Genomic DNA, 11,276 nt, shown 5'->3' on the forward strand with positions numbered 1-11,276 from the left:
GTCTGGACTATAGAACAGTCTATAGTCTGGACTATAGAACAGTCTATAGTCTGGACTATAGAAGAGTCTATAGTCTGGACTATAGAAGAGTCTATAGTCTGGACTATAAAACAGTTTATAGTCTGGACTATAGAACAGTCTATAGTCTGGACTATAGAACAGTATAGAAAGGCCTATAGTCTTGACTACAGAATAGTCTTGCTTGTAGAATGGTCTAAAGTCTTGACTATAGAATAGTATTCTTTACTATAAATAGTTTGTAGTCCTGGCTATAAAATAGTCTAGAATGCTCTATAGTGTTGATTATAGACAATTAACCAGTCTATAGGCCGGGCTTATAGATTCTGCTTAATTTATTCCTTAATTTTTTTTTTAGTTTAGTTACTTTTTTGCTCAACTGTGCATTATTTTTCTTAAATATCGAAAAAATGCATAACAAATTTTGTTGTTTTTCACCAAACTGTTTTATTTATTTTTTTTTCAAGTTTGTTACTAACAAATAAGCACAACTGCTAAACAATGAAAACAGTATGGCGAAGGAAAAAAATCTAAACTAATTTTTTCTTTTTACAAAGTTTAAGTGTATAAACAGAGCATTTCCTAAGTTTTTAAGGCAACATGGAAAAGCGCGTATGTTGCTTAAATGGCAAATTGTATTGATGGTTGCTGATGTCGTTGACAACGAGGACGATGAAAAATGATTGCTAAACGAGATAACATGGTAAATATAATCAGGCTATAGCTAAAAAAAATCTAAAAAACAACAACAGAAATGGGAAAACAATGCTAAAAGATAAACTAATATGTAGTATGTAATGCAAACAAGCTAGTAGTAAAGAGAAGTGCGTATGCATTTGTCAAAAAAAAAAAAAAAAATGTCAAACGTAGTGGCAGGAAAGCAAAAAAATTACATAAAAAATTCGCTTAACAAGAATGAGTGTATTTGACAAGCATCGATGCCAGCCAGGCAGTCAAGACATTTTCAAAAAGCAACCATCAAAATCATGCATCGCAGCCAGTCAACTAACCAACCTACATATGAATGCTACGTTGTCGTAACATGCATAATGTGTCATCCGCCAGGACAAGAGGCAGAGGATGAGTGAGTGTGTTTATCTAAGATGAAATATCAAGAATACAATATTATGTTTTCGTTGCTGCTCTTTGAAAAATTCAGTTCAAAAAGATTATTGCTTTTTGTTATGTTTTTTTTTTTCATTGTATTGGTTTTGTATTTGGTAAGTGCTGCACAGAAAAGAGGGTGCAATCTGTTTTAAAATGTTTGTGTTTTTTTCTCTGTACAATATTTTAGTATTTAGTTTTGTTGTTTTTGTGTCTTTCTTTTATAAGGATCTGTTATATAGTTTTTATTTGTAGCAATGAAAAAAAATCTGAAATTCAGCTGCATGTGTTTTAGTAAATATTTGATGAGTACATTTTTATTTATTTTTTTCCAATTTCTTTATTGTTGTAGCCCGCATATCGATTTTTTCTGTTGAAGTTTTAAATAAAAATATCCTTAGGCTTTTTCAAATTTGTCTTCATTTTTAACTACATCTGAAAAAACAAAATAAAATCATTAAAGAAAAAAATTGTCCCTGTGTCAATTTAAATGTATCAGGGTCTGTTCAATGTGTTTAAAGGAAGGTTCTGTAGTAAAGATAACAGCATAACAACAAGTAATAAAGAATACACTATAGTATATAACCTAGTCCGTATTCTAATCTATAGTCTAGTCTATAGTCTATAGTCTAGTCTATAGTCTATTCTATAGTCTATTCTATAGTCTAGTCTATAGTCTAGTCTATAGTCTAGTCTATAGTCTAGTCTATAGTCTAGTCTATAGTCTAGTCTATAGTCTAGTCTATCGTCTAGTCTATAGTCCAGTCTATAGTCTAGTCTAAAGTCTAGTCTATAGTCTAGTCTATAGTCTAGTCTATAATCTAGTCTATAGTCTAGTCTATAGTCTAGTCTATAGTCTAGTCTATAGTCTAGTCTATAGTCTAGTCTATAGTCTAATCTATAGTCTAGTCTATAGCCTAGTCCATAGTCTAGTCTGTAATCTAGTCTATAGTTTAGTTTATAGTCTAGTCTATAGTCTAACAGTTTTTCAATTAAATATTCCTTTTGATTTTTTCATCCCAGATCCTTTGAATGTGCAGATGGTATTGGAAAAGATGATGGTTTTTCTCATTTTTTTTATTTTTTGTTGTTTTTGCGTGATTTAATTTTATAGGGTTTTACAAGACACAACAACTACAGAAAACAACATACAGACTATAAAAATCAAATGTCATTTAAATAGAAAATGATACCCTCCTACAACAATTGCTCTAAGGCTCTAGGATAGGAAAAAAGTCTTTACAGACTAAAACAAATACTCAACTAAATAAACATTCACACGCATACATGCACTAAACAAGAAACATTTATTCAAGTATATAATAAACGTATATACTAGGGATTTGATTTTATATAGAGATTTAGTTAGAAACACAACTAAAATGGACAGAGTGAAAAAAATACTAAAGGATTATATGGATTTTTATTAAAATGTAGTAGAAGGATGTCGAGATGCTTTTTTCAAAATTTATCCTTTAACAAGATACAACAATGTCAGTGAACAGTGGAAATGTTTTGATGCGTTTTTTAGTTTTTTTATTTGGAATCTGAAGGTAACGGTCAGCCTCAAGAATTGTAGGGGTTAATTACCAATGAAATAAGGTAAAATGGTTTATCTAAATAAATAAAGAAAAAATGTTATAAATATCCGTGATAGTTAGGTAAGATGGTTGTTGATAATGTCTGAGTATGGAATTAAGTATAAGTACAATGTCTCTTAATCATGGCAATAGACGAACAAGTGTTAGAAACTTGTTAAAGGTAATTCCCACGAATTTATACTTATAAATTAAACTAATGGTTTCCAGAGTTTTTTGTAGAAACTTATCAACTAGACTATGACTAGCATGGACAGGACAAGGTCTAGCATAGATAAGATTTTGAGTAGACTATGACTAGACTATGACTAGACTATGACTAGACTATGACTAGACTATGACTAGACTATGACTAGACTATGACTAGACTATGACTAGACTATGACTAGACTATGACTAGACTATGACTAGACTATGACTAGACTATGACTAGACTATGACTAGACTATGACTAGACTATGACTAGACTATGACTAGACTATGACTAGACTATGACTAGACTATGACTAGACTATGACTAGACTATGACAATATTTCCACCTGTAATTAAAATGGACAGAATTAAAGCAAAACCGTTCACTTTCATTTAAACGACAGATGCAAGTAAATCAATAAAATTTATGAAGCATTATTGACGCCATAAACTTCTCTAGATCTCACATTAAGTAAAACTGATCGAACTTTATTGTTTAAGTATCCATTATAGCTATTATAATGTCCCCTTTAACAAGCAATAATTTATATTATTTATTGAATTTCTATAGTTTTTTCCCTAAAAGTTCTCTAATATTACATTTGCCCTTACATAAACACCCTTTTACTTTACAAGTATTACAGCGTATGTGTTTTTCTTTTCATTTTAATTCCCTTTTGTTTAATTTAAAAAAATGCGATAAAAAACAAACATAAAAATTGCTTAAATGGCCTATTAATAGACCACGGTTTTTGTCACCCAAAAATTCACATTTTATTTCCTTTTCCTTTAAAATAAACAAACTTACCCTTCTTTTAAAAAAGCGACCACCAACAAATTACTGCAAAAAAAACTCAATTCTTCCGAGCTCACACACAGTAAAAAGCAATTATCATGTACATTTTTGGTTTAAGTAGCGCCAAAAAAAGAACTGGACAAAAAGGGTCGTCATTAACATTTCACAAATTTAAACATGTGTGTGTTGAAACACACACACTCACTTGCATAAATGCTTACAAGTAAGCACTTTAAAGTGTATTGTTTTTAATGGACACATTTCTAAGCCACCTTAGTTGGACTACTATACCAACCAAAATAGTCGACCAAACGACGAAAAAAGTTAAAGACCCACGGTTGAGTGCATTTTTTCCTGATGAAAACAATGAAATATTGTTAAAAAAATTCTTTATTCAAACACAAAAAATAATTGTTTCCTCCAAAAGGCCTATTACTTTCAAACTTGTGTGCGAATGGAATTTTTTTCTGTTTAGGTCATTATGAAATGATTTTTTGGCGTGTGTGTCTCGTTGTTTTTTTCTTATCAAAAATAATGTGTTTTCTCCTTTGTTTTAAGGGACAGTTTTTTTTTGCACAAACACACACAAAAAAGGTGTTAAAGATTAGAATTGATAAAAATCTGGGTGTGTACAACTAATTTAGAATTATTATGCCTCATAAAAATACATACATAAATTATTTAACTAAAATGATAGCGAAAGTAATGACGAGTATTATGATGCGAATTGACAAATGAAAAATGTAATTAAATTACATTTGTCATACGAGGAGGTAGTTAGGACAAAATGACATAGTTTTAGAAGTTTCTTATATATATAATAAAAAGTAGAACTGAACTAGAACTGAACTGGAACTGAACAAGAACTGAACTAGAACTGAACTAGAACTGAACTAGAACTGAACTAGAACTGAACTAGAACTGAACTAGAACTGAACTAGAACTGAACTAGAACTGAACTAGAACTGAACTAGAACTGAACTAGAACTGAACTAGAACTGAACTAGAACTGAACTAGAACTGAACTAGAACTGAACTAGAACTGAACTAGAACTGAACTAGAACTGAACTAGAACTGAAACCTAATTGAGAAATTTAAACCTAACTAAAGTTAAATTTTTACTAAATTTTATCAATGAAAATTTTAAAATAAAAACAAGCACGTATTTTTCACAGAAACTAACAACCATTTTTAATTTAAAATATCAATGAAATAAAATAATTCAAATAGCAACTGACCAGCATTATTAAAAAAGGGTGACATGATTAAAAGTTCCTTACCTCAACCATAACGAAAAAGCCAACAACAATGTAAAAAATAGAACAACATGTATCTTTTCCGTTAAACATAAACTATGTTTAAAAATACTCTAACTAAACAAAAAATTTACAATTATACAATTTTAATTGAGAAAAACTTTAAAAACATGACTTTTAGACATGACGTGTTGCATAATAATTGTTTCTAACTATTACCATCAGTATTTATTTGTTTAGTTTAGAAAATAGAAAAAAAACTACACAACAAAAGCATAAACTAGAGTAAAACGCGACTGGGTTTTAATCATGTTCAAAAAACCCACAAAAAATAAGCGGTCTTATTCTTTTTGTTTTTGTTAACAAAATTACTCGAATAAAAAATACGTAAACTGCATAACAATGCAGTTTACATGAAAATAACATGAACTACCAAATACACAAGAAACACATTGATAAAATGAAACACAAAAACAACAAATGTATCAAATCAACGCACGAATGCGTACAAACACACAAAAACACAGCACTAGATAAATTGATGAACTTAGAAAATAAATGTATCGATAAGATGCAGATAGAAATCTAATATTTCCATGTTTCCTTTTTAAACTAAATTCTACTAATACAGTTTGTTTATGACATTTTGAAATTATAAACATTTTGTTGCCCCAAATAAATCAAGGATTTTTTAAGGTGAAAGATTATAAAACAAACCGTATATGACGGGTTTCCTATTGTAGGATAAAAACAAATGTCTTTATGTTCAGTATGTGACATAAAATTCTAGATACTTTTACTATCACTTTTGTCGATCTTTTATAATACACACTACAAAAGCAGACCAACCATGGTTAGACAGGTCACCTTTATAGCCAGTACTCACTTATTTATGTTGTTGGTATTGTTTTATTTCTATAAATGTCGTATAATTACATACTTAAACAAATACTGTGCAGCGCAAGTTAAAATACATACTAAATGTAATGAAAATTATAGCCATAAAAAAGGGGTCAAAAAACTTTTTATCAGTTAGAGTTTATATGGTCAAAATGCACACATACATAATGAAGAGACACAAATATTTTTAAAAGGTAACAATAAGTGCAATAATCATAAAGTAATAAAAAATAAATATTTTAAAAGCACTAAGAGAAATAACTACAGTTTTACTGTATTTCTATTCTAGTTTAGTTCTAGTTCTAGTTCAGTTTTAGTTGAGTTCTAGTTCAATTCTAGTTAATTTCTAGTTCAGTTCTAGGTTATTTCTAGTTCAGTTCTAGTTCAGTTCTGGTTCAGTTCTAGTTCAGTTCTAGTTCAGTTCTAGTTCAGTTCTAGTTCAGTTCTAGTTCAGTTTTAGATCAGTTCTAGTTCAGTTCTAGTTCAGTTCTAGTTCAGTTCTAGTTCAGTTCTAGTTCAGTTCTAGTTCAGTTCTAGTTCAGTTCTAGTTCAGTTCTAGTTTAGTTCTAGTTCAGTTCTAGTTCAGTTCTAGTTCAGTTCTAGTTCAGTTCTAGTACAGTTCTAGTTCAGTTCTAGTTCAGATCTAGTTCAGTTCTAGTTCAGTTCTAGTACAGTTCTAGTTCAGTTCTAGTTCAGATCTAGTTCAGTTCTAGTTCAGTCATAGTCTAGTCATAGTCTAGTCATAGTCTAGTCATAGTCTAGTCATAGTCTAGTCATAGTCTAGTCATAGTCTAGTCATAGTCTAGTCATAGTCTAGTCATAGTCTAGTCATAGTCTAGTCATAGTCTAGTCATAGTCTAGTCATAGTCTAGTCATAGTCTAGTCATAGTCTAGTCATAGTCTAGTCATAGTCTAGTCATAGTCTAGTCATAGTCTAGTCATAGTCTAGTCATAGCCTAGTCACCAATTCACCATTTCTACGAGTGTATATTGCTGTCAAATATTATTCACATTTGTATTACACTCTTTCACTTTATTATGGAACTCATCGTATTTATGATATTACATGACCATGTTAAAGTGGTAATAATATGAATATAAAAATTTTATAATAAAACACAAAAGAAAGAAACAAATGAAAAGCTATCATTTCGAACATCAATGTCATACAATTCATATCAATGTTACCCAGTCAGTTTTAGCAATGAAAAGAATAAAACCAAGTGAAAACAGCATAGAACATTCTGTTCCAGTAATGCTAAAGTAAAAAACTTTTAATTCATTAAAAACCACAAAAAAGCATGTTAAAAAAAATTAAGTAAGAGTAATATGCTACGTAGCAAATGAATGAATTTTATATATAAAACAAAGCCAAAGGGTTGAGAGCTTAAAACCATAGTGAAATTATATTAATAAAATGCTATAAAAAATATAATACAAAAGAATTGTAATTAATTTAATTATAGAACAATAATATGTTTGTTTTTTTTTAATTACTGCGATATAAATAGAATAAAAATGTGAAAAATAAATATTAAAGTAAATATTTATTTAAATAATGATAATAAATTGTAAAATATAAAAATGTTTTTTTTTTTTTTAACTTTCATAGGTGTTACTTAACCGAACTTGTAATATCAATCATACGCCATGTGGTTCTTAAGAAGGGTTAGTATATAGTTATATATAACTATTTTGACATGCATACAGACGGACATTCTTAAATTTGTAGAAAGTATTTAAAGTTATTACTAAATTTAAATAAAATTTAATTCTTTCTTATAGTCATTTAAATGTTAAACCTACTATTTCCTTTCTTAATACTCTTACTCTAAAATGTCTGATATTCTTCACCTCCAAATATATTTTTACAAAACAATTTGTTAGCAACTAGAATATACAAATACAAAACAATCTAACAAATATTGCAGCAAGTGTGTGTAATGTCATCAATATTGTAAATTTACTATCTTCATATGACAACACTTTTTGCTGCTGCAGTAATAGCAAATAGCAGTCAAACTGGCAAAAGTATTAAATATTGCCTGCACATACATATGTATGTGTGTAAGTTTTATATAAATACAAGGGTCTATTTCTAACGCACCCATCCACCTTCTAGTTTGGCAAATGTGAGTGAATGTAAGTCAACTATAGTACAGCCTAGATAACTGTGTGTGGCTGTCTGCCAGCAAGCCTGCTGCTTCACTTGCTTATTTTTGTATAATTTTTTCTTGTATAAGTTGTTGTATTTGTTTTTGCCATCTAGTATGAGTATGACAATCAATGGGCTTTTGTTGTCAATTTCAGGTGTTTACCTTCTCCACTACGAAATGCAAAAGAAGAACAAGTCGAAATGTTTGATTGCCGATGAGAGTGTTGCGCAGGAGGAGTCATTAAAGGGTCTTACAAAACTTGCTACTTTAAACAAAATAAATTTAATGTTTTACTTAAAATTCAAAATATGTTATTAAGAATTTGCAAAAAATTTAATATTTCACAAAAATATTTTGCCTGGAACAAGAAATCCAGAGATCCCTAAAAATCACTAAAACAACTTTTAGCCAAACCCTGTTCAAGTGAACCTTAACTTTGTTTCATTCATATGACTCTGTCTATATATATCTCTAGCGATAAGTTTATTCAAAAGCCATGTTGACTACATTCATGCTCACATATGAACATGATGGGTTTTGCTGTTGTTATTATTTTGGTATGAAAAATATTGTCTGTCTGATGGACTGTCAGTCGTGTTGTATGTAGTACGAATACGTAAACAACACTAAAACGTACAGAGTAGAAGAGGTTTGTTTATTTGTTAAATAAGCTGCATTAGGGTGATGTACAAAAATTTAGATTCCCGCTCTTTAGGACTTTTTTACGAATATATCATGAACTACAACTTTACTATGACTAGACTATGACTAGATTATGCCTAGACTATGACTAGACTATGGCTAGACTATAACTAGACTATGACTAGACTATGACTAGACTATGACTAGACTACGACTAGACTATGACTAGACTATGACTAGACTATGACTAGACTATGACTAGACTATGACTAGACTATGACTAGACTATGACTAGACTATGACTAGACTATGACTAGACTATGACTAGACTATGACTAGACTATGACTAGACTATGACTAGACTATGACTAGACTATGACTAGACTATGACTAGACTATGACTTTACTATGATCATTAGAAATATTTTAGGGATTTAACATTGAATTAAATTGTAATACTGATTAGAGAGAGTTTGCGTCTACCCTAATATTTTTATTCTGAACCACTTGGTTGTTGTTGTTCTGTTGCTTTTCTTTTTGCATGTCTTTTGCAGTGTTGTTTTTTCAAGAGTGTATTTGAACTACTACATTTATAAATTCTATAGAGAATAAACACTACTACTGCTCTTTTTTTGGTTTTGAGTAAGAACAACAACAAAGAAACAACATCATTCACAAAATCATGTTCATTATTGTTATGAATTGTTCAATAGTTTTGTATAGGGGAGACGAGAACTCTTATAGGTAAACCAATACCAGCATCAGTTAAATTTTTGTGTTAAATTTTCTTTAAAAAAAAATTTAAATTAAATTAGTAGTTGAAGTATAATATGTACTAAAAAATTTCTTTTAAATTAAATTTTGTTTAACGTCAGCAAGTTTACGTTAAAAATTCATTAATTTTTTTCAATTTTTACATAGCTGTTGGTTCGTTCAACAAATTTAAGGAGTGTTATAAATTGCACACCTGAACAAGCACAATAATCATATGCAATTATGTTTAACACAATCATACAACAAAAGCAACAACAACAAGATTTAAAACTAGAGTTGGGAGTAGTAGATGCAATACACAGCAATAACAACAACAACAACGGGTTTTACTAACTAACATTATTACACAAAACGAACCTACAACAAACTTTACCATGCTGTACAACATTGTACTACATCATTTTACTAGTTGAGATGCTGTTGCCATAACTACTACTGCTGTTGCAACTGCTGGATATTGAATTTACAAAGATTCTGCACTTGCTGTGGATATACAAAGGTATGGAATATTTCATTATCAAGTTGTTTATTTGATGATCATTACTACTATTTTATTTCTCTAGTCCTGTTAATGATGATCTTGTTGTCATGTTTAATGATCATCATTTGTTCTTAACAACACTTGCATACTACTGAAAATATGGCAGCATAAACATTGCTGCTACATTTGCAAAATTGTAGCACTTGTTTGTTGTTCAGTCAACTAACAAACCATTGCGTTTAATAGCCCTGTCTCTTCGATATATAAACTACAGGTTACTATTAAAATGATGATTTTTTTTCTTTCGTTTGTTACTTGTTAATGTCGGCTTTTGTTAGAATTGCTGCAGTTGTTGTTTATTTTGTTGTTGCAAACAATTTCTGCTGCTTCAAATTAACAACTCAGGTGGAAATCTTTTCTTAAGGTTGTAAAATGATTTTTCCGCAATTAAATTAGTTTACTTTGTTTTGTTAACGCTGTAATGTAAAATGAAAGTTATGGATTTCTAATTGATCGGTTTGAAAGTGATCAGAGTGGAAATAATTTTTAGCAATAAACGATTGAATTTATATAGCAAGTTGTAGAAAATTTTAATATAAATTTAACATTATTTTCTAGTTAAAATTTTATTTCTGTTGAAATATTTCTTCATCTCCAAAAACTATTTTTAATTTCTTTAACATAAAACAAGAACTTTGCAATAACTCTTCAACTTAATGAAATCATGTTCCCATATTATCTTACTGACCCAATTCTAAGCTTTTAATTTTTATGTAATATGAAATAGAAACAAAATCTGTTACAAAAATGTTTTATATGTTTTTATTACTTTTTGATAACTTTAACACTTACACTCGCATGTTTCTACACTTGCTCACTTACTCACGCTATTAAAAATTCGAAAAAAATCTTAAAAATAAAAGCAAAACTTTTAAGTCTTATCGCAAAGAAATAAATCCAAAGCAATGCACTGCAGTACAATGCCATTGTTGTGGATGCATCAGCAGCAGCAAAAAAGAACCTTTGATCCGAACTTTATATTTCTTCCAACGATTTGTCGTAGCAACATTCAGTATATGAGGAATATTTTGAAAAACTGAGAGGGAAAGTACACAAATGTAAAGAAAAACAATATACCTACTTGGAACAAAGATTATTGCTTTACAATAATAAGAAATTATTTACTTATAATCATCACTTTAAACAAAAACACCCTATTGACTAAAATATAGACTCTACTAAGCTCAGTTTAAGTTCAATTCTAGTTCGGTTCTAGTTCAGTTCTAGTTCAGTTCTAGTTCAGTTCTAGTTCAGTTCTAGTTCAGTTCTAGTTCAGTTCTAGTTCAGTTCTAGTTCA

General features: G+C 29.6%; 1 protein-coding gene across 1 annotated transcript in view; it reads right to left on the reverse strand.

The window, feature by feature from the left end:
- The window catches only part of LOC111684711 (general odorant-binding protein 56h-like), a 13,140-nt gene extending 2,337 nt beyond the window's left edge, over positions 1-10,803 (reverse strand). Inside the window, exon 1 of the mRNA XM_046955020.1 lies at positions 10,772-10,803. The gene's annotated coding sequence lies outside the window, so the exon portion shown is untranslated. The remainder of the gene's footprint in view (positions 1-10,771) is intronic.
- Positions 10,804-11,276: the final 473 nt, after the last annotated feature.

Source organism: Lucilia cuprina, chromosome 6 (assembly GCF_022045245.1).
Source record: "Lucilia cuprina isolate Lc7/37 chromosome 6, ASM2204524v1, whole genome shotgun sequence".
NCBI lineage: Eukaryota > Metazoa > Arthropoda > Insecta > Diptera > Calliphoridae > Lucilia > Lucilia cuprina.